The sequence below is a fragment of the Canis aureus genome, chromosome 14 (genome assembly GCF_053574225.1).
Source record: "Canis aureus isolate CA01 chromosome 14, VMU_Caureus_v.1.0, whole genome shotgun sequence".
NCBI lineage: Eukaryota > Metazoa > Chordata > Mammalia > Carnivora > Canidae > Canis > Canis aureus.
In genome coordinates, this window is record NC_135624.1 from 8,481,128 (window position 1) to 8,504,027 (window position 22,900).

General features: G+C 35.7%; 1 protein-coding gene across 49 annotated transcripts in view; it reads left to right on the forward strand.

The window, feature by feature from the left end:
• The window catches only part of RIMS2 (regulating synaptic membrane exocytosis 2), a 580,692-nt gene that overhangs the window by 523,968 nt on the left and 33,824 nt on the right, over nt 1-22,900 (forward strand). The gene's annotated exons all lie outside the window — the stretch shown is intronic.

Sequence of the window (22,900 nt, forward strand, 5' to 3'; positions counted from 1 at the left end):
AGAATTTCTAATGTATATCTATATTTACCCAGAACTAAGTTTGTCCGGTTGTTCCGTGCGCATCTAATCAATTTGGCCAGGTTCCACCAGCTTCTTCACCAGATCACCTCTTCTAAACGACTTTTCTACCAGTAGTGTGTATCTCTATATCCTCACATCCATGCTGGCATTCTTCCTAATTTTTAGCATGTGAGTATCAGTATGATGATTAGCATGAGTGATGATTAGCAATGAGTGATTGTTCATTATTGTATTAATTTGTTTCTCTAATAACTAAAACTAATAAGTTTGAAAATCTTTTATTTTATTTTTTTTAAGATTTTATTTATTCATGAGAGACAGACAGAGAGAGACAGAGAGAGAGAGAGAGAGAGAGGCGCAGAGACACAGGCAGAGGGAGAAGCAAGCTCCATGCAGGAAGCCCAACGTGGGACTCGATCCTGGGTCTCCAGAATCATGCCCTGGGCCGAAGGCGGCGCTAAACCGCTGAGCCACCTGGGCTGCCTTGAAAATCTTTTTATATCCATCAATCTTTTGCTCTAGGCAGATTGACTGTTCCTAACCCTTATTCATTTTTTTGTTGAGGTTTCTATCTTCATCTTTTTGGTTTTTAAGTTTCTGATATTATTTTCTTGTTCAGTTTGAAATATTACAGAAATCTCCTTGTCATGTAGAAGTTTTGGGGGTTTTTTCCATTATGAATGTTGTGGGGTAAAATCTGGAAGAATCCAGAACCTCCCAAAGCAAGACTCTTAAGTGTTAAGCAGTATAGACATACTACCTACACCATGTGAAGATCTTTAAGTGGCCTTTTTCACAATGGCTATATTATTTTCTAGCCTGTTTAGAATAAATTCTTAGAGCAAATATCAATCATGAGAGTTTTCTTTTTTTCAAGTTGTGAAAATGCTTCTATATTCCAACTGTGTATTTGAATCTTTATTGCATATGATTCCTCTTTAACTTTTAGACATTGTGGCTCCAAAATTCATTTTCTGGAGCAAGCTTTCACAAATAGTTTACCAAAATTTATGAGCTGATAAGATTTTACAGTTTACAAATATTGGGCATTATTTACACTGTATGATCATAGAACTTTACAAAATCTTCAAGGTGACTTGTAATCAATGATAAATTTTTCCTCAAAATCATCCTTATATCAAGACTCAAATGTAGAAATAAAAATGTTTTGGAGCTATTACTGATAGACATAGACATACTAGACGTACTAGACATAGAGTGGGAACATGAGGGTGAATGAAAATAAATTTCATTAGATAAAACAGAGTAGTGTTTCTCTTACAGTTCAGTTGGACGTTTTCACTCATTTATTGGCAAAAGTCATTTATGGAACATTCAGTACATGGTGCAAAAAGTGTGTGTGACCTATCAGATATTCGATAAACAGTTGATGTATCAGTGAATGAACATAATTATAACACAATGAATACAGTTTTTTATAACTATCTGGTAGAGACAGATTCGAGATACTATGGAATCCTAAAGAAAGAGCATCCACTCCAACCTAAGATTAGGAGTTATTCCCTGGGAGACACCTGAATGTATGCATAGAAAACATCTAGGTAAAGAGAAAAAAGAGGAAGGTGTCCCAGGTACCCCACCTTCACAAATATGTGGGTGGTAAGAAGTAGCCTGGAATGTGCAGGGCAGCTCACACAATCCAGTATTGCTGGACCTTAGAGTAAGAGACAGAGAGAAGCAAGAGATAGATAGCGGGCGTGCCCCTTGGGCCAAGAGAAGGGAAACCACTGAAAAGCTTTTAAGCAGTGACTTGAACTAACTTGCTTTTTAAATAGATCATCTGCTTTAATAAAGGATGGATTGGAAAGCACTTAGACTGAGCAACAAATCAGGAATGTTTTTAAATGATGGAGATGAGAGAGTGTGAGGTCCTGAGCTAGAGAAGAAGTAGAAGCAGTCTGAGGGATATGTAGAAGTTACGAATTAGGGCTTGAGGATTAGCTGGATGTGGATGAGAGTAAAGAAGAGAGATGTTAAAGATGATTTGCAGCTTTCTACCTCGGGTGGCTGAGTGAATGAAGGCATGGTGCTATCACCTGTTAGGAGAGGGAATACAGAATTAGAAGCAAGTTTGGCCAAGAATGGGGCATTTGGGGATACTTTGAAGGTTTGATACCTCTGGAACTTTCAAGTACTGCTGCACAAGAGGCAAGTGAAAAAGAAAAGTTCAACAATCATGTATAATAATAATAAGCTGAATGTTGAAAGATGGGCAGCATATCAATGGGCAGAGATGTAGGAGAGCATTCTGTGACCAGGACACAGTAATGACTTTAGCAGGCTCTGTATTTGCAAGGCTAGTGGCACCTTGAATTCATAAACCTAGGGTTGGGGGGTGGAAACTTGAACTGGATGGTACCAGAGATGCTGTAGAACTTGGCCCCTTTGCTAAGGGGTCCTAACTCACAGTCTAAAGTATGCTACAGGGATGTGATAAATGTGGGTCCTACCTGGGCAAAGGAAGTACGGGGTCATGACAAGAGACCACATAGAAATGACGCTATTGATAGACTAGGAGGTATATCATGATCCTGAGGGTCCAGAGACTGAGGGCATGAGAAATCACTAGCTTCCAGACACAGGATAAAGGAACAATCAGGGTAGCAGTTAGCTCTGACACAGCCAAAAAGAGGCTTTGAGACAAGACAATGTTTTCCACACCCTACTAATGGACTCAAATGAAAGGAAATGAGAAGCAAAGAGGTGCGCTGAGTAGCAGAGAACAGAGCAGCAAAGCTTGATTAAAGCTAGATGTATTTGAAAAGTGGGAATAAAATTAGGAAGGTCTTTTGGTTGGAAGCCCTGAATTCTGAGACTGGTAGATTAGATTTTGTCCTGTTAACCCACTGAGACCTTGTTGTTTTCCTTAGAAAGAAACTTGATTTTTAAAAATTTGTTCTAGAAAAATGTATCTGGCAAAAATGTCAAGATGGACTGAAAGTGGGAGGAACTGGAGGCAGAAATGCCAGTGAGTACGTTGTGAGAGAATCCAGACATATGGTCAAGAGGGCTGGGGCCAGGGCACAGGGACTGGAAATTGAAAAAAAGAAATATGTACCATACGTATTTTGAAATCTAAGTTGGTACCAGCATCACTAGTGGTTTTCATCTGAAAACTGTGCCAATGTACAATGAAACAAAGTTGTAATTATAGCATAAAATTTGATTTCTGAAATAATTTCTAAAACATAATTAGATATTTTAGCTTTGTCTCTTTTTTTCTTCATATATAAAGAAAAAATCTACATACTTAGATTTATGGGAATTTTTTATGGCTTCATTTTTTTTTGATTCAAGTACAAGTAAGATATAGTGTTAGGTTAGTTGCAGGTGTACAGTATAATGGTTCAATAATTCTATACATTACTCAGGAATTCATCACAATAAGTATACTCTTAATCCCCTTTACCTATTTCACCCATCTCCCCACTCATCTCCTCACTAATAACCATCAGTTTGTTCTCTGTATTAAAGAGTCTAGTTTCTTAAAAAAAAAAGGGGGGGGGGGTCTACTTTCTTTTGGTCTCTTTTTTCTCTGGTCATTTGTTTTGTTTCTTAAATTCCACATACAAATGAAATCATATGGTATTTGGCTTTCTTTGACTTACTTCATTTAACATTATACCCTATAGATCAATCCATATTGTTGCAAATGGCAAGATTTCATTAGTTTTTATGGCTAAGTAATATTTTATTATATATCTATATATGTATCCATTCATTTATTGGATTGACAGTTGGGTTGCTTGCGTATCTTGGCTATAGTAAATAATGCTGCAGTAAATATAGGAATGCATATATCTTTTTGAATTAGTGTTTTTGTTTTCTTTGGGTAAATACCAAGTAGTGGAATTACTGGATCATATGATAATTCTATTTTTAATTTTTTGAGAAACCTCCATACTGTTTTTTATCCTGGCTGCACCAGATTACATTCCCATCAGAAGTGCATGAGAGCTCCTTTTTCCCATATCCTCACCCACATTTGTTATTTCTTGCGTTTTTTATTATAGCCATTCTGGCAGGTATGAGGTAATATCTTATTGCTTTGATTTGCATTTCCCTGATGATTAGTGATGTTGAGCACCTTTTCATGTGTCTGTTGGTCATCTATATCTTTGAGAGGTTACTTAAAATTGATATATTCGATAAGGGGTTAATATCCAAAATACATAAAGAACTTGTACAAGTCAACACCAAAAAAAATCCAAAACAACAACAACAACAACAAACCCAATCTAATTAAAAACAGAGAGAGGGTATAAATAAATTTATGGGAATTTTAAGTTGCTATGTAGATCGGTGCATCCCAACACAAATTTAATAACAACACTTGGGGTTTCTAAATTCTTCCCGAGCTATCACACAATTCTCAAAAGATTCTCAGAATAAACTCACTTCAATTCAATATATGTCACAATGATCTCTAGGGGAAGAAGGTGGTCATGAAAGCAAATGAACAATTGAAAGATATAAAGATTTCACAGATTTAAATGATATTGTATGGGACATTTAGAAATGCAAGATTTTACATTTCTATTATATTTAATTAAGTAGCTAGAAAAATGACAAAGTTTTTAATGTATTCAGTGCTTTAAAAATTAGCCAGGCTTCTAGTACTGAATACCTCAAATGATAAAAGTGAGAAATATATGTTCATGTTTTATTTGCTTTCTAATAAGTGGAGCATAAAAGATGTGTTCATGGCATCCATTTACTTTAGTGAATTGGATAAATTATCCTTGCATTTTGTAGAGCTTTTTAAATATAAAAAAATGTAATTTATAAATAAGGATTTTTTTATAAATAAAGATTTAGAATGCAAATGAAGAAAAATCAATTTTAAAAGCCACAATTCACAGTAATAGTTGTCAGATGATCCATTTACATTCACCACAGAAGCTGGTAGTAGCAGTTTTAATTTTAAAATCTTTTCTCTAAAAGCATGAATGAAATAAGAATCAGAGTATGACTTTTTTTTTTTTTTCAGAGTATGACTTTTATAATGAACAACTCTTATATTAGAATTTATTTAGATAAATTGGTGTCTTTAGAAGCAAATCAGTGAGGTAAGCCCTGATCTTTGTGGTAGTAGGCCCTGTGAATTCTATATCATCAGTAAAATACAGTTTCCTTCTTTAAGAAAAGTGAAGCCTTATATATATAAAAATATAGTAATAAGTGTGTTTCTAAGATTATATGAAAATTTTGCCTTTGTTTAAACCGGATGCATAATATCCACCATTGGTGTAGAAACACCAGTTTTTAAAACAGCAAAAGTAATTAAAAGATACCACTTGATTTATGGAAATTCACTTTTAATTTTTATTATAAAGAGATATGGTCTGTTGGGACAGCAAAATCATAAGAAGATGTCAAAAAATTTTAGAATAGATCTAAGGAATGTTAAGTAAAATAAACTTTTAGAAAAAAGACTGCTTAAAGCTTTTGAAAACACTGTAAATGCTGAAGATTATAGATTTACTTTATCTCAAAGTTTTGCTTGGGCTTTGCTAGGACTGCTGTAATAAAATACTACAGAGTGGGGGGCTTAAGCAACAGACCCTTATTGTCTTACAGTTCTGGAAGCTGGACATCCTCTCTCCTTGACTTAAGGTAACCACCCTGTTGCTGCCTACTCACATGGTGTTCTCTGTGTATACACACAGAGATGTACACACCTCCCCAGTGTCTCTTTGTGTGTCCAAATTTCTTCTGATAATGACACCAGTAGTATTAGATGAGGGCCACCCTTACAGCCTCATTTAATTTAATCATCTCTTTACAGACCTTATCGCCAATTACAGTTACACCCAATGAGGTCTTGGCACTTCAACATCTAAATTTTGAGGGAACACAATTCAGCCATAGCATCTATGAAGTGATATTACATATAAGAGGGACAACTCACAATCAGATTTCTTCGCTTTACTAGAAATAAGTATGGAATGAAATGTAAAGGATAGTGCCTTCACTTTAAAACTTCCATTACCCTGGAAGGATAAGCGATTAGAAAGCATCTTTCCCAAATATTTAGGAGAAAAATATAATCAATTGTCTTCATGCAAGCTGTGCTTATAGACAGAGATGATACCAGCATCTTCTCAAGACATTTTCAAATCTTCAAGACATTGTCATTCTTCCCAATCCCTCAAATACAAAATGGTTTGTCAAGCCTAGAAACTAGAAAACGTTTATAGCAGTAACATGCTTAATATAATTATCTGGTTCTTTTATCAGAAATTAATTTGGGGAATAGGAAATTACATACAGTTTTTAATACCACAAAATTTCATTATGCAATGTATGGCTGTTATTATATTCATTAAAAAATTATATTAGAAAAGATTGTGAGAGGATTTTTAAAATAGTAAATTTCTTACACTCTTAGTTATAGGATATCTTATATTATTGCCCAAATTCAGAAATATAATTAAATGGTTGGAAAGACTTTAAGGTAGGAGAGCAACTTAAGGAGAACCTGGGTGGCTCAGTGGTTGACCATCTGCCTTTGGCTCAGGTCATGATCCTGGGGTCCTGGGATTGAGTCTCGCATTTGGCTCCCCATGGTGAGCCTGTTTCCCCCTTTGCCTGTGTCTCTGCCTCTCTCGTGAATAAATAAATAAAATCTTAACAGAAAAAAAGAGCAACTTAAGACCATGCAAAAGCAATTGAATTCTCAACATATTCTAAAAGAATTAGTTATCATTCAACTAGAAACTGTCCTTCTTATTTTTATAAATGCAAGAAGTAGAGCAATTAATCCATTAGAAACTACTTCTGAAGTATTCAAACTTTTGAGTTTTTGCTTTGGTGACTAATATAAAGAACTGCTATAGCTATTTCTCAGTTGAGTAAGGGGACAGATGAGGCCAATAGTTTGAATATTTTAAATTGACTCTCCTTATGTTCTCCAGAGTTGTTCCATAGTCAATATGGCAGTAGTAGTTGATTCAGAAGGACCCTCTGCTTCCCATTCCACCCACATGAAAATACTAGATAAAACATAGCAAAATAATTTGGGAACATAAATTTATCCTGAGTCTGTCATCTGGCCACTTGAATAAAATAAAACCTGTGAGCAGTTATTCACGCAGTTGGGTGATGGGCATGAAGGAGGGCACTTGATGTAATGAGCACTGGATGCTATATGCAACTAATGAATCACAAAAATCTACCCCAGAATTAATAATACACTATATATAAATGAACTTGAATTTAAACAAAACCAAAAATATATATATAAATATAGCTTATAGTATCCTATTATCGTAAATCTGCCCGTATATACATTATGGGAAAGTTCTGAACTTTTGTAAATACATAATACATTTTAATAATCTTTGTGATGGGGAACCCTGGGTGGCGCAGCGGTTTGGCGCCTGCCTTTGGCCCAGGGCGCAATCCTGGAGACCCGGGATCGAATCCCACGTCGGGCTCTCAGTGCATGGAGCCTGCTTCTCCCTCTGCCTATGTCTCTGCCTCTCTCTCTCTCTGTGTGACTATCATAAATAAATAAAAATAAAAAGAATAGGAGCTGCCATTCCTTTAAAAAAAATAATAATCTTTGTGATGTTCACATTATGTCATGAAGTAATATAAACTAGGTGATAAACTTAAATCCTAAAACTGGAATTAATCTTCTTGAGATGGCTGTTTTGTCAGGCTTGGTTTTACTTAATCAAGGACTTGTTTAACCACTACTGTTGTATAAATATTATAAAGTGTCTAATATTTGTGTATAGCATTCTTCCAAAGGCTGATGTTAAATTTCTCTGGGTGGTATTAAATTTTAATATATTAAAAATATATATGCAGACAGTTCTCTAACATAGTGACTGAAAAATTGTCTTCATCCCCTCACTGTCCACTTCTGGAGCACCTAATTTGGAAAAAAAAGAAAAAAAAAGTTACTTGGCCATTTTAGCAAATCTGTATTCAGTTTTTGAGGAAAGAGGGTAGCTAAACCAAAGCTAGAATTCAGGAGAAAGGGGTCCAGAGAAGAATCTTAGGAAAGGCATGTTTGCATGTGAGAAAATTTTCTGGTTCTAAATTATAAAACTTCCATAAATGTATTCACATATTTTTAAAAATCACTTTTAACACTGCCTACAATTTCACCAATTAAGTTAAGGATAGTATTTGAATGTAAAAATATCTCTGAAAGATGAATCCATTTCACCTAAAACCAGCCTGAGATTAGTAATACTTGGAGAGTAGTATTTTAATCAAACAAAGGATAGGGAACTGATGATTTGGAATTTGTGAGCTTTATTTTCACTACTAAAGGAGATATTTCTCATATCACCCTGAGGCCATTATATTATTTTCTCTCATTTACAGATGAGAAAACTGAGGCAGAGAGAGAATTTAAGTAATTGCCCAAGGTCATACAGCTGTGAAGTGGAAGGGCTGGGAGGTATATACTCCAACCTGTCTAATTCCAGGGTTCACACCATTATCCACTGTGCCTTCAGGTCTTCTGAGTAAGAATAAGCAAACATCTGACCAGGCTTTTTGGAGGATGCCCTTTGGGGGGGGGTGCAGAGAATGGAGAGTGGAAATTGTCTTAGTGCTGTTCAGAACCAAGCAGAAAGTTTAAAACTTCAAACTCTTAAAGTTGGAAGGAGCTCAGTGACCCTGTGTAAACAGTAGAGAGAAGCTATCTGATTGCTTTTTATAAAAGTAGTCAAGGAACAGAGAGATTAAGTGACATGTCCAAAATCACAATCTGGGGACGCCTGGGTGGCTCAGCGGTTTGGCATCTGCCTTTGGCTCAGGTCATGATCCTGGGGCCCCAGGATCGAGTCCCACATTGGGCTTCCTGCATGGCGCCTGCTTCTCCCTCTGCCTGTGTCTCTGCCTCTCTCTGTGTCTCTCATGAATAAATAAAATCTTTTAAAAACAAAAACAAAATCACAATCTGTTAAAAAGATATCTAGTTTTATTTTTTCCTCTTCCCCTATGATCCTCTGTTTTGTTTCTTAAATTCCACATATGAATGAGATCAAATGATCATTGTCTTTCTCTGATTGACTTATTTTGCTTAGCATAAAATCCTTTAGTTCCATCCACATCATTGCAAATGGCAAGATTTCATTTTTTGATGGCTGAGTAGTATTCCATTATATATATAAAATAAAAAATAAATAAAATAAAATAAAACAGGATGTAATCAGAGAGGGAGCCAAACAATAGAAAGAAACTGAGGGTTGCTGGAGGGAAAAGGGTGGTGGGATAGGGTAATAACTAGGTGATGGGCATTAAGGAGGGCATGTGATGTAATGAGCACTGGTGTTATTTAAGACTAATGAATCACTGACCTCAACATCTGAAACCAAGAATACATTATCTGTTAATTAACTGAATTTAAATAATTAAAAAATATCTAATTAATGATAGCCTCAGAGTTAAAAACAGACTTCCTTTTGACATACAAAACTTGAAATGTCTGCCAAGGACTCCCCTCCCACCAGAAAAAGAGATGGGACTCTTTGTTACCTAGTTTTGCATGTCTGAAGAGGAAGAAGAGCTGAGCCTGCCTGGCCATTTCTGCTGGACCCAGCCCATCTTTCTATCATGGATAAAACCAAGGTCTTTGTCAAGCTGCAAAGCTAGCAAACAGGAACTGGCAGGTTTTATTGGAGAGGACAGAAGAGGTGAAATTACAAATAAATTTTTAAATTGTAAAATTCAGTCTAATGTATTCCTAATGGCTATGTAGATGAGATCACATAATATGATAATAATAATATTAAGTTGTTAAATGTTAAATAATGTTTGAGTGCCTGTATCACAATCCTGAGGTTCTGTGTCCACCCCCACTATTTTCAACATAGTAATATGATGCATTCTCATCAGCAATAGCCACTCACTGCATAAATGAGTCACAGGTTCTTCAGGGAGGCAGGTGTAAGTTTTAAAGCCCTGTTCGGCAAGTTAAATAATCATGAAATTATGATGCTGCTACGAAGAATTCCTGGCCAGAGATACCATATATTTCATGAGATTTCAGAAAATATGTATGGTGGGAATTGACTGACCTTTCCATAGCTGAAATATGAGAAGTAAGGAGACAAATGTCTATTTAAAATTGAAGAATACTTTCTGTGGCAGATATCAATATGCCATAACAAGAAAAACCACAGTGGGGAAAGGCACTCAATGATCTGTTGGAGAAAATAGCAGAAACTGGATATCACAGACAAGGAAAATCTGAAATTTGAACATGAAGAGGTAAATATAATTTTAGAAGGAAAACTGAGACTTAGAAGGATCAGATTTGGGACTGAGGTATCAGAAAATAGTGTATCTTCCTCAATATAAATAGAAATTACAGAAAGAAAAAATAAGGAAGAGATGGTGTTTGATTAGAAGATTTTTAAATGGACTAGAAACTCCATGAACTTGATAAGGCAAGCTAAGTACAGAACACTTAAGTGAAACTGAAAAGAGAAACAATAGTTTTCAGATTTAGAATAGTCAAGAGGACACGATTCTTTCTTAAGAACAGATCATAAAACTATTACAGAAGTAAAATTGAGTAGTTGGAAAGCTTCAAATATCTGAACGTCTGTAGAAGTTTTTCCAAGATCATTAGGATAACCACCCTTCTGGACATTTTAACAACAAAGTACTGATGAAGAAGAGCAAGTGTTTTAGGAATCTTGGGAGAATGAGCCTGTGTTTTCATAGAGTTCAAAAACAGCCACCTTCCAATTCTGATCTGTGTCTACACCTTGATTATAAGACTCAACATGTAGGGATGTCTGTTTCATGGTTTTCTTCCCACTAGACTGTGATCTTGTGATGGAAATAGTCTCTCCCAGACCTTTGACTCTCCAGAACCTTTTATATGCCTCACACATTGTAGTTACTAACTAAATCTGTGGAAAAGAGATGATAATATAATAACGGAAGGGAAGGCAATAGGCCCAGAGGGAGAAGGGAACTATCTTCAAAACTTTGCTCAAACATCACGTGTTGCCCAGGAGCACCATAACTGTACCCTCCCACCGTTGTTGATTCATTTACTCCCTTACTGTACCATGCGCTATACTGTTTATTTTCAATAACACTTACCATCTTTTAACTTACCATATCATTCACTGATTTCTTAGATTTGGTATTTATCTCCTCCGGCTAGAAGTTGAGCTTCTTGGGAACGAGGATCTTTGCTTTTGTACCAATACAAATGAGTTACTTTAGGTAGTAGGTACCTAAAAATATTTGTTTAAAAAGTGAAATAACAGAAAGACTATGTCATAGAAGAGGAATTAAACTTCTGGCGTATATATCTGAAAGTCACAGCTGAAGATACAAAGGAGCCACAATTATACTGATTTGGACTCAATAATTAGACTTAAGAGGAGTGGGAGAGCCTTAAAAACACATGTTGACAGCAGAGCAAAAAACAAATTTAATTTCAAGCTTTAAAAGCAGGGGCGTCTGGGTCACTCGGTTAAGTGTCTGACTGTTGTTGATCTCAGCTCAGGTCTTGGGAAAAAAAAGTAGGGATAAGGATCTACAAGGAAACCATTTTAGGCTGAGCAGGGAGGTTCTGACAGCTACGTATTTTAAAATATCAAAGAATGGAAGAGGAATAGAGGGAGATATAAGGAAGATGCAGGCAGACATAGAGGGCAATGTGGAACTCTAAGAATACCGGAGAGAATACAAGTCCACGTGACCTGTGGATTTTTAGTGTAGTTGGAGCCCCAAGGGACGAGAGACAGAGTGGGGGAAGACAAGATCTGGAAAACAGGAGGCTGTGGAAGAAAGAGGTGTCTTTCAGGTATTTCAAGGATGTTGTATGGAAGAGGACTGTTTCTGTACCATCACAGAAGGCACTAGAACCAGGTTTGAGAAGCTGTTTTGACATCATCTTAAGAATAATTATTTAATAATTAAAACTGCAAGTCTTCATTGCTGAAAAGTGTTAAGAGTTTGCAGGCAGAACTTCTGCACTACATGGAATGGTAAATTGCATCCACTGCCTCTACTGCACCTTGGAATTTCACTGGGCCTTTGTTTGGAATGAGGGTCTGACAGTTTGAGCAAGAGTGTTCTGAAGGAAATGTAGAGGAGATTCCTATAAGTTGAAAAAGTTATTTGTGCAAAGGATTTATTTCTCTTCTGATCCCCATAACACATACCCCTTTTTCTCTTTAATATCACTGGAATCCTTTCAGAAATTCAGAATGCTCACATTTGCCCGTGGACTTTTGGGTCATTGTGCAGCACATTGGACCTTTCCACCTGGCCTTTGCTCAGTAGCAGGCTGCTTCCCTGTTCTACTGCAGGTTCTACCCCATTCACTAAAATTGACCTTTCAAGACCAGTGACAACTGGTACAACCTGAGGCAATATGTCCCAACATTTTAAATAACTTGTAAAAAGCTCAGTTCAATTATGTATGGACAAAATGCAGCTCTGACATAGACATTCTTTGGATAGGGAGTAAATTGACTGACTCTGCAATCACAAGTTTGTTGAAATAAAACTTCCATTATAGGCTTTAAAACTCAGGAAATCCTTCCTCTGGATGTTTGATATTATACTACTTAAAATGAGGAACTTGATTTTAAGCATGTTCAAAACTGGAAACTCACAGCAAAATTCTATTTTATTTTATTACACTAACTCAACAAGATTACAGTCTCCTAAGTATTAGGCACTGGGTAGGGAGAGAATCTGCAGCAGTGAATAAAATAGACATGATCTTTGTTCTAATAAAGGGTTCAGTTGAGTAGGGCTCAGGAGAGAATTAAGTATAAGCAAATACATATGCAAATATAGCTTTAGAATAATATTATTTAAAAAGAAAAGAAAAGGGTACCATGTGGGAGAATTAATATGGCCACTTACTTTGGATTGGATAGCTAGGAAAAGTCTTTTAGGCTAAGTCTTAAGAGAAGTCAGCCACTACAGAAGACCATGAGGCAGAAAATGTTTGGTCTGTTTAAGGAACAAACCAGTGTGGCTTCAGCCTGGTGATCAATGGGGAGTGTGGCTTGTGATAAAGTTGGAGAGACATGCAAGACCCTTCAAGGTCATGCTATATGTTTGTATGATAATTGCAGTGAAAAGACATTAAAAGATTTTTAGGAGGGTGGTGACATAAGCCAACATATTTTTAAAAGATAATCCTGACTGCTTTATGAATAATATCTTGAGGGCAAGAGTGAAAATGGCATGGAATAGAACTAAGAGAAATAGATAGGAGATCTGTTTTAGAGGTAGAATCAATTGAATTTTATGATGATTGAGTGAGCAGAGGCATACACTATAAAGGAAAGAATAATAAAGGATGTTCTGATTTTCGGTTTGAGCAAGTAGTTCGCTGATGAAGTCATTTATTAAGAGAGGGAAGATGAAATTTCTGTGGGATAGCAAGACTAGTGTGAGAGATCTGAGATATTCTAGTAGTTGATGTCAAGTAGGCAGTTATCAGCTCTGAAACAAATAAGAGATCTGTACTCAGTAATCTATTTGAGTGACTGTATATGGCTTTTAAAAGTGGAAATGGAATTGATCATCTAGGGGAAATATGAGAGAAGGGAGCCCAGGACTGAACCCTAAGGATGCGTTGAAGATGTTAAAGGTAGAAATTTGATAGAAAAGGGGCGCCTAGGTGGCTCAGTTGGTTGAGCATCCAACTCTTGGTTTTGGCTAAGGTCATGATCGAAGTCCTGACATGGAGCCCCACGTGAGGCTCTGTGTGGAGTCTGCTTGTCTCTCTCCCTCCCTCTCTTGCTCCTTCTTTGGCTGGCTCATGCATGTGCAAGCTCTCTCTCTTTTTCTCTCTCTTCCTCAAATAAATAAGTAAATGGAATCTTTGGAGGAAAAAAAGAAACTTGATAGAAGAGGTGAAGTCAGCTAAGAAGGTTGATGAAGAGGCATAATGAGGAAAATTATAAGAATGTGACATAAAAACAGTCAAGAGAAAATAGTGCTTTCAGATTGAAAGAGTAGTCAGTTCTGTAGAATGTTGCTCAGGGAGCCAGTAAGATGAGGACTTCAAAGTCTCATTGGATGTTCTAAAGAACAATTTTATTTTTAATTTATTATATTTTTGTTGGTCTACTCTTTTATAAGTCAGTTTGTGTCTCTAATTTAATGTGTTTGTGTGTGTGTATGATAACCAAAGTTATTTATTTCCTTATTTTCCCCACTGGCTTTATTCTCCTGTTGAATGCTGTACTTTTCCAAAATTATGTGTTAGAATGTGATAGTCTTACAATTTTTAAAATTAATGTCCCATGATCTGAAAGTATGGCAGTTACGGTCAAAACAGGAGTACTTAAGCTGTCTTTGTTTTGCTTTGGTGCTGATATCTTAAATGCTTTTAGCTTTGTGTACATGTTCTAAATACATCCTAGTCTATTATTATATATTTATTTTTAATTACATAGCATTACTTGATTTGTTTCCTTAGCTTTTCTACCTTATCAATTCAAATAATAATTGAGATTTACCTAATGGTCAGTTAATTAATAAATGATACTATCTACTACTTCTGCTTAGCACCGTACATGGACGTGGTGGCATTCAATAAATATTTGTTTAAATTGTTTAATAAAGACTAGTTGAATGGCCTATTAATTCTATTAAGCTAACAATCAGTTCTCTTTGTTAAACACTTTCAATAGATTACCTTTTCACAAGAATGTATTCATTGCCCCTTCACATAAATTTTTGTAAATAATTATTCAATATACGTAAATGCAAAAAGGTTTTAAACTCAGTTTATTTTGGCTTCACCAGATCCTACTACTTGTGGATGTGTAGCCTTTTATCTTCCTTATACTTTCCCAAATATGAAATGGGCTCTAAACTAACAGGTTTTATGTTTTAGAGATGAATTGGTAGATTTTTCAAAAATACTTGAGAGAAAGTTACTGTATAAAACAATTGGCATGCGTTAGATCTAATATCTAAAAACATGAGAAAAATTAAACCATGAGAAATGCCTAATGTAGGTGCCAGAAAAGTTTTTCATCCCTATGTTACACTACTGTTGACAGTCAATAATTGCTTCATTGCTATAAATTTTTTTAAAGATTATTTATTTATTCATGAGAGACAGAGACAAAGAGGCAGAGACACAGGCAAAGAGAGAAGCAGGCCCCACGCAGGGAGCCTGACGTGGGACTCAATCCTGGGACTCCAGAATTATGCCCTGGGCCAAAGTCAGGTGCTAAACCGATGAGCCACCCTGGGATCTCTGCCATAAATTTTAAAAATAGGCACATACAGAGAATATTATAGAAAGCATATAATTGGAAGAATTTTCTTATAGTCACTGATCATTATAGTAAGAAATACATGTTGATAATAGATTCTCAAAGGATTATTTAGTTTCCAGTGTTGTTATACATTTTTCTTAATGCATCCCATCATGGGATAAAAAATATGATCTTTCTTCCTCACAAAAAAAGCTGTGTTAAAAGGAGGGATGTAATATGCAGAGACAAAGAGGACCCTCACTTATGGAGGGCATTTCCCTCTGGTCATTCAGGTCAAAAGTTCAACCACAAGGCAGTGAAGCAGAGGAGACTTGATGGTTTGACAAACCCCAGGTGAGCACAGGATCAGAGCAACACAGTGAGATTGGGAGTAAAGTTGAGATAAAACTAAAGATGGAGGTAGGGTTCCGATCTAAGAATAAGGAGGTGAGTTCTAGCTCTGCAAAGACTGGAGCAGACCGTGTCTTAGATGGTTGCTGAGGAGCTGTTCACCTCCTGTGATGACTATGTTATTTACTCCAGAATGGGATACTTCTACCGCATGCACCTCCTATGTGGCTATAGAAGGCAGAAAGTGTACCTTTGTCACCCAATCCTTATCTGTAATCTGAAGTTGAGAATAAAAATGAATCCATTTTAAAAATGAATTTTAAAATAGGACATTTTTATATTGTTTTAAAATTGCAGTTATGTTGAATTGCGACAAAATGTGTAACAATTACATTTTTAAGGTCACTGTCCTTGAAAAGTATCTTTTAGTATTTATTCAGACACCATATAAGATTTTTTAATATATGAAGTTTTTATTATTGCCTCACCAGAGAACCTGTAAGACGTTGCCTTCATAATGTGAAACACAGTATTATTTGAAATGAAATTAGGAGCTAATAACATGAATCATGAAGCAACAGCTTTTTTCTGGATGTTAAATCAGTGCCAGATAATCGCAGACATAAAAAAATAAATGCATAACATAAAATTAAGGAACTCAGATATTCTATACCACAGTTTTTCTGTGTCCAAATGCTGATAGTGACTAGACTATAAATATTTTCAGAAAAGCTTTTTGGATAGTGTTGCCAAATCTTAAATATATATATTTGGATACTTTTTTAGTCTATAAATCATGCGTCAAGACTGTGGATCCTCCTCAAATATCTTTTCACAATTTGTTGTCAAGTATGGGAAAGGCAGTTGGGATTTGAAACACTATTCTGTTAAGGGTTTGAATGGCTGGGATTGCCAAGCCAAAGAATCCAAGTTATAACGCAGTGTTCTAGGAGAAGTATTACAGAATATTCTACTCCCTTAATGTAGAACACATATTGATTTGCCTCTCTTTATAACTGCTTGTATTTATTAGAGAGTTTCTGTATGACACTACAGATTTACCTCTGAGACTGTTTGCCCTGGGGAATAGTCCCCTGTCTTGTTAGACTTGAGCTTCTCACCTTATTGTGGGAGTATACATAATGCACGATGGAATCATTAGGTGGAATCAGCTTGAACTGAATTTTAGGAAGGAAACATGTTTATTCTGTATTGTTATTTCCTATTATGAAGTTTCAAATCAACAAGACCGACAAACTGTTATTTCCAGACGCCTTTTTTAACATAGAGTGCCTGAGATGAGAATCAGCTGATGATGATTTGCCTAGTTTGGTTTTCAAGTTTGCCACTTGGCACATGGTCTGAAACAGTTCACCGAATGTACCGAGCAACACAGAGATCTACTTTCAGGCAGCAGTTCACTTATGCCCAATCTAGGTGATGTTTGACCTGGATCTGTATACAGGAAGATTCTCCATAGGCTTTTTTTTTTTTTTTTCCAATATGCTATTAAAGATCGGGCGGTTTTTAATGCTTTGACAGAATCCTCATTCTTCTCTACTGCCTTTGGTCTTTGTTTTTTAGCAACTTTAAATGAATTTGTTGCAAATCTTCTGCCTTTATATATGATGAAAAATAATTAAGGTGCCTACAATTAATAAGTTAACTGGACAGTTGAGTCAAACTACCTGTGAAAACTGTTGAATTCTCCATTGTATGTCAGCATGATATCAAGCAGCACTAAAATGTATCACCATTTAGATCTAACCAATATATGACTCAGTTAAACAAAATGTGCTAATCAGAGTCTTCACTGCCATGTGTGTTGAAGTGAATACATGAAGTTTAGCCAGTAAAGAAAAAGAACAAAGAGGAACAAGTAGGAACTAGATTTACTTGTGATTAAGGAAATACCTCTGTTTACCATGCATAAGTAATTATTATTCTCATCACACTGTGGTGTAAAGAGGAAATGAATGATGAGTAAATGAATACCGAATAAATAAATTAATGATGAATAAATGAATAAGGCAGCTTAAATGCACACACTTTTAATAAATATTGTGTAGTTTGGGGCATTGGTACCTGAAACTTACGTAAAAGTTTTAGATCTTGCTGTATGTTTATGCAAATGTTTATGCTCACAAAATCTTAAGATGCTTTTGATTTCATAACGATATGGGACATTACTAGGCAATGTTCATCTAGAATTCCAAGGGAGTTACAGTAGAAGAAATACTTCTCTCTTCTCTCAAATGTTTGGAAATGTTCTTCTAACATTACTACAAAGGTCTTGTATAAATTTATCACAAAGCCAGAACATGGGTTAGAATAGTAGAACAGAATACAGGAGCAAGGAGCACCTCAAACTTGGAAACCATCCTTGCCACTAATGCTACCCTGAAGGACTAGAAAGAGGGAGGTCCTCATGAGAAGCCCTAACCCTTACCCACTTTCACATATCCAAAATAGGCGTGTTTAGTTGGTATTATGGTTAGGATAAAGAGACTTCTGTTTTCAAAGTTGGTCACCCCATTTTCACCTCAAACAGTCTTCAAAATGCAGCTCAGATATCTTTTCTTCTGTGAAGGCTTCTTTGGCCCATCTAAATAAAGTTGTCACTTCCTGTTTTTTGTCACCAGAGTGCCTAGAACTTATCACAAATATACTACTTATTCTCCTATACTGCATTTATTTGTTTTTCTTGTCTGTGTTACCCTCCCTATCTCCTACCACCAGACTCTGAGCATCTTGAGAGGCAAACACATGTTTTGTGTAATTCTTACCAAAGATCCTAGAAAAGAGGCTTGCATCTGGTGCCCAGTAAATATCTGAATGCTTGAGGAAATGAAGTGTGAAGGTCATCACACATTAGAAAGGAAACTGTCTGAATGATTGAAACATAATGATATTTCATAAACTTCTTTTTTCCCTGGCCCTAAACAAGTTTTGGTAAATGTCACTTTTTCTAATCTACCTGTCAGTCTCCAATTATCATTGAATCATGCTTGACCTTATCAGTGAAATAAAGTGTTTCCTTTTTATATGAATATTTTAGTTTTTCTTTGAAACTGGCATTTCACATGACTGTTGTAAAACTTGTGTAGATGGTATGTAGAAAGTATATAGAAGGTACGAGCATTCTTTTTCTAAATTTTGGCTTATAAATGACTCCATTTTATTTTGGGAAGTATACTTTGAGGGGCTACCAAATACCAATAAGTTACAAATCTCATGAGGATATATTTCCTATTTTCTCTGAGGCTGACTTCATATGGTTCTGTCTGAAGTCATCCCTGTACACTGACTCCTAGTAAGAGTTTTGGATTCCTGGTGAGAGCTAAATGAAGATTTACATAAATATGTCATATAATGAGACAGAACTACTGTGCTAAATCTTCTTTGTTATGGATGGAAAAACATTTCTTATTGGCAGCCCCTTGTCTAATATTGATATCAGAAGGTTCTCTTGCGCCATGTTATTTAGCAGTTAATAGTATCGATTATACAATCATCTGAGTGGCATAGTCGGTTGAACATGGACTCTTGGTTTCAGCTCAGGTTGTGATCTCATGGGTGTTGAGATGGAGCCCCTCATGGGACTCCATGCTCAGCAGGGAGTCTGCTTGAGATTTTCTCCCTCTACACCTCCCCCAATTGCTCTTTCTCTCTCTCTTTAAAATAAGTAAATATTTTTTTAAAAACAGTATGGATCATACAGCCAGAAGACCTGGATTCAAATCCTGGATTTGCTACTTGTGATATTGGGCAAATTATATGAGTGTTCATCAAACTTCGTGGGCTTAAATTCTGGTTTCATTTCTTTTTTTCATTTTAAGATTTTATTTATTTACTCATGAGAGACATAGAGAGACAGAGAAGCAGAGACACAGGCAGAGGGAGAAGCAGGCTCCATGCAGGGAGCCTGACATGGGACTTGATTCCGGGACTCTAGGATCACGCCCTGGGCTGAAGGCAGGCGCCAAACCGCTAAGCCACCCAGGGATCCCTTGTTTCATTTCTTAATAACCTGTGTGACCTTGGGCAGGAGCTTTGCTCTCAATGTCTTTCAGTTTTCTCTCATCTTTTTTTTTTCAGTTTTCCCATTTATAAAATGAGGATATTAATAATCGTATGTCTCTCATGTGTGTTTATTAGGTGAATTCATTTTCTGATTATGTACAATTGTTTAGAAAAAGACCTGGAATATAGTGGGATATAAATGTTAGGTTATTCTACTAGAATGCGAGCTGCATAAGGACTTCATTGTCCGTTTTTGTTCACTGTTACATCCCCAGTAACTAGAATAGTGTCTAGCACGTGATAGGCACTTAACATATATTTATTGAATTAGTGTACATTGCTTTTCCTGTCTATGAAATGAGAATAATGAGAGTAGCTACCTTATAGAGTGTTTATGAGCATTAAAGGAGGTAATGCTTATGAAGAACATAACACAAGCTATTATCATTATTACTATACATACAGGGCCATAAGTAGTATTAGAATCCAAATATTTGTTCTTTCCCTATATCATCAAGCTATTCTGCTTTTTTGACTTGTAACTTTGATCTTAAGAGTTTTTAATCCTTCATTCTTCAGTGAACTTTCACTATTGTTTTTTAGCCTAATTAAGAAATTAATTTGCTTACTCCCACAGACATTTTCTGTCATAGATAAAGGCAAATATTATCCAAAATCTCATTACTGAATAATGAAAATGCTGATCCTTTAATGTTTCTTTTTTTATCTTCTTGTATTCTAGACATCTTTTGACTTCATCAACCTTTTGTGAAAGTTTCAGGTTGCCCAGCTGCTAAAGTGTACCATCTCCTATTCACTTTGTAAATCTGCTGAGTAAACAACCAAAACTTCATTGTAAAACTGAAAAATCACAAAGGCTTACCATTTATTTGTACTATGTTGACATTAACCAGGGGATGAGAGAAAAGATTGTATAGTTTGGATTTCATATTCAAGTCAAGGGTAATTGCCCAAGACTATTAAATACTTTTAGCGATCTGAAGTCAATAGAAATGTTGACTATATGGATTTGATCTCTCAGAACTTAAATATGAAGTTATTTTATGACAGGAAAGAACATATAATTTTAGGATTCTGAGAGTTGGTTTTGAATTAAAAAAACAAAATATATCCATAAATATTTCTATTTAGCATAGAATCATTGCTGTAAGGAAGAATAATTCACAGTGGCAAAAGTAATTGACTTCAATTGTGAAGACTGGAGTAGGAATCAATTTCCATGTTATCAAAAGCAAATGTATACTAAGAGGCTAGTCTGAACTAGCATGGCTCTAGAACCCTGAACAATTCTAGCAACCAATCATTTCTGGGTTGGCTGGAAAACACTATATGGTGACAGAATTGCCAGATGGGTACTTTTTCTGTTTCTTTTTAGCGTATCTACCTCTGGGCCTTGCTGTTTGTTTTCTCTACTACTTCTCTCAGGGACTTACTTCTTTTTCTTCCTTTCCCTTTATTAGATCATTTATATTCTCATCATCCTCACCTACATCATCTCTAGCATAGAAAAGGGCAGAGCTGCCAAAGCACAACTGTGTTCCTGATTGAATTAATCTGCAGTCTAGACACTATATAACTACTTTATGTAAGAACTGTTTTATATATCCACTTAAGTGACCAAGTCTCTATTTCAGGAATTAACTAATTTAATATACTTTAAAATTTTGGTGATTTTTTTTTTTTTTGAGAAACTACTAAAACATCAGAGACATAAATGACATGTATTCTAGACCTGTTAGAATTGATGGCTATGATTTGATTTTAAAAAGCAAACAGGACAGCCCGGGTGGCTCAGCGGTTTAGCACTGCCTTCAGCCCAGGGTGTGGTCCTGGAGACCCGGGATCGAGTCCCACGTCGGGCTCCCTGCATGGAGCCTGCTTCTCCCTCTGCCAGTGTCTCTGCCTCTCTCTCTCTCTCTCTCATGAATAAATAAATCTTAAAAAAATAAAATAAAAAATTTTTAAAAATTAAAAGCAAACAGATTTAACATTGGTATATAGTTAGAATAAACAATATGGTTCTATTTTCAATATTTATTCTCTCTTGAATCAAATAATTTACTGTCTAGTTCATACTCTATCATCTATTTTTGTATAAGTATACGTGGTATGAGACACCTGTGATACAGTATACAGGGCATTGAACCTGAAGTCAGAGCCCCTGAATTTGAGTCATGTTCTGCCACTTTTTAAAAAAATTTTATTTATTTATTCATGAGAGACACAGAGAGAGGCAAAGACACAGGCAGAGGGAGAAGCAGGCATCATGCAGGGAGCCTAATGTGGGACTCTATCCCAGGACTTCAGGATCACACCCTGAGCCAAAGGCCGGCGCTGAACCTCTGAGCCACCCAGGCGTCCCTTATTCTGCCACTTTCTAATTAAGCAAGTAATTTAATGTTATTGAGTCTTTACTAGATCATTTGTAAAGAAGAACTAATGATGGCATTCTCGGGGTTTACGTAAGAATTAAGGAGCATAATTGGTGTGATACATTTCATATTCAACGAATAGAATGCTATAATAATATATGCCAGCTATATTTATATATATTTTCTTCAAAAAGACGATTTTTATATTTAATGGTAGAACCTATTTTCAAGGCTACATTGTGCTTTTAGAAGGTAATTTATTGTGTATATTTGTGACTCACGTTTTCTCTGATTATATTTGGATGAATAAGAAAGTTATAAATAATTCAAATATAAGATTATAATGATTCTGGAGTTACACTTAGTTTTATATAATGAAACTATCTAATGGCCCATCATTTGGGAACTACACCCAAAGCCATCTGAATATGTATTCTGGTATGGAGGAGGGACATGTGTAATCTTTTATCAGTGATAAAAATGGTTTATTTTTTATGTGAATTTTTAAATTCCTTTGGGAGTAGGAGTACTTATATCCAAATGCAATAAGAAATAATCAACTTGCTGAAAATCTGTAAACCAAAACTATGATTTATATAATATTGATTATACATAGGCAAGCAATTGAGCATAGGACAAAAAGAAGTAGAATTATAAATGTTCTCAATAAGTTCAGTGTATGCCACAAACTGTCATTCAAGACTAGAAGCCTCTATCTATGATTGTGCTTTGTCTCTTTAATCCCCCTGTGCCAACATTCTGCTTTTTCCTTAAAGCTTTCTTCTTGAAATAAGGTGATTTTCTTCTTTCTTCTTTAGTTCTCCCTACTTCTCCTTATGCCATTATCTCTAAGATTCTAACTAT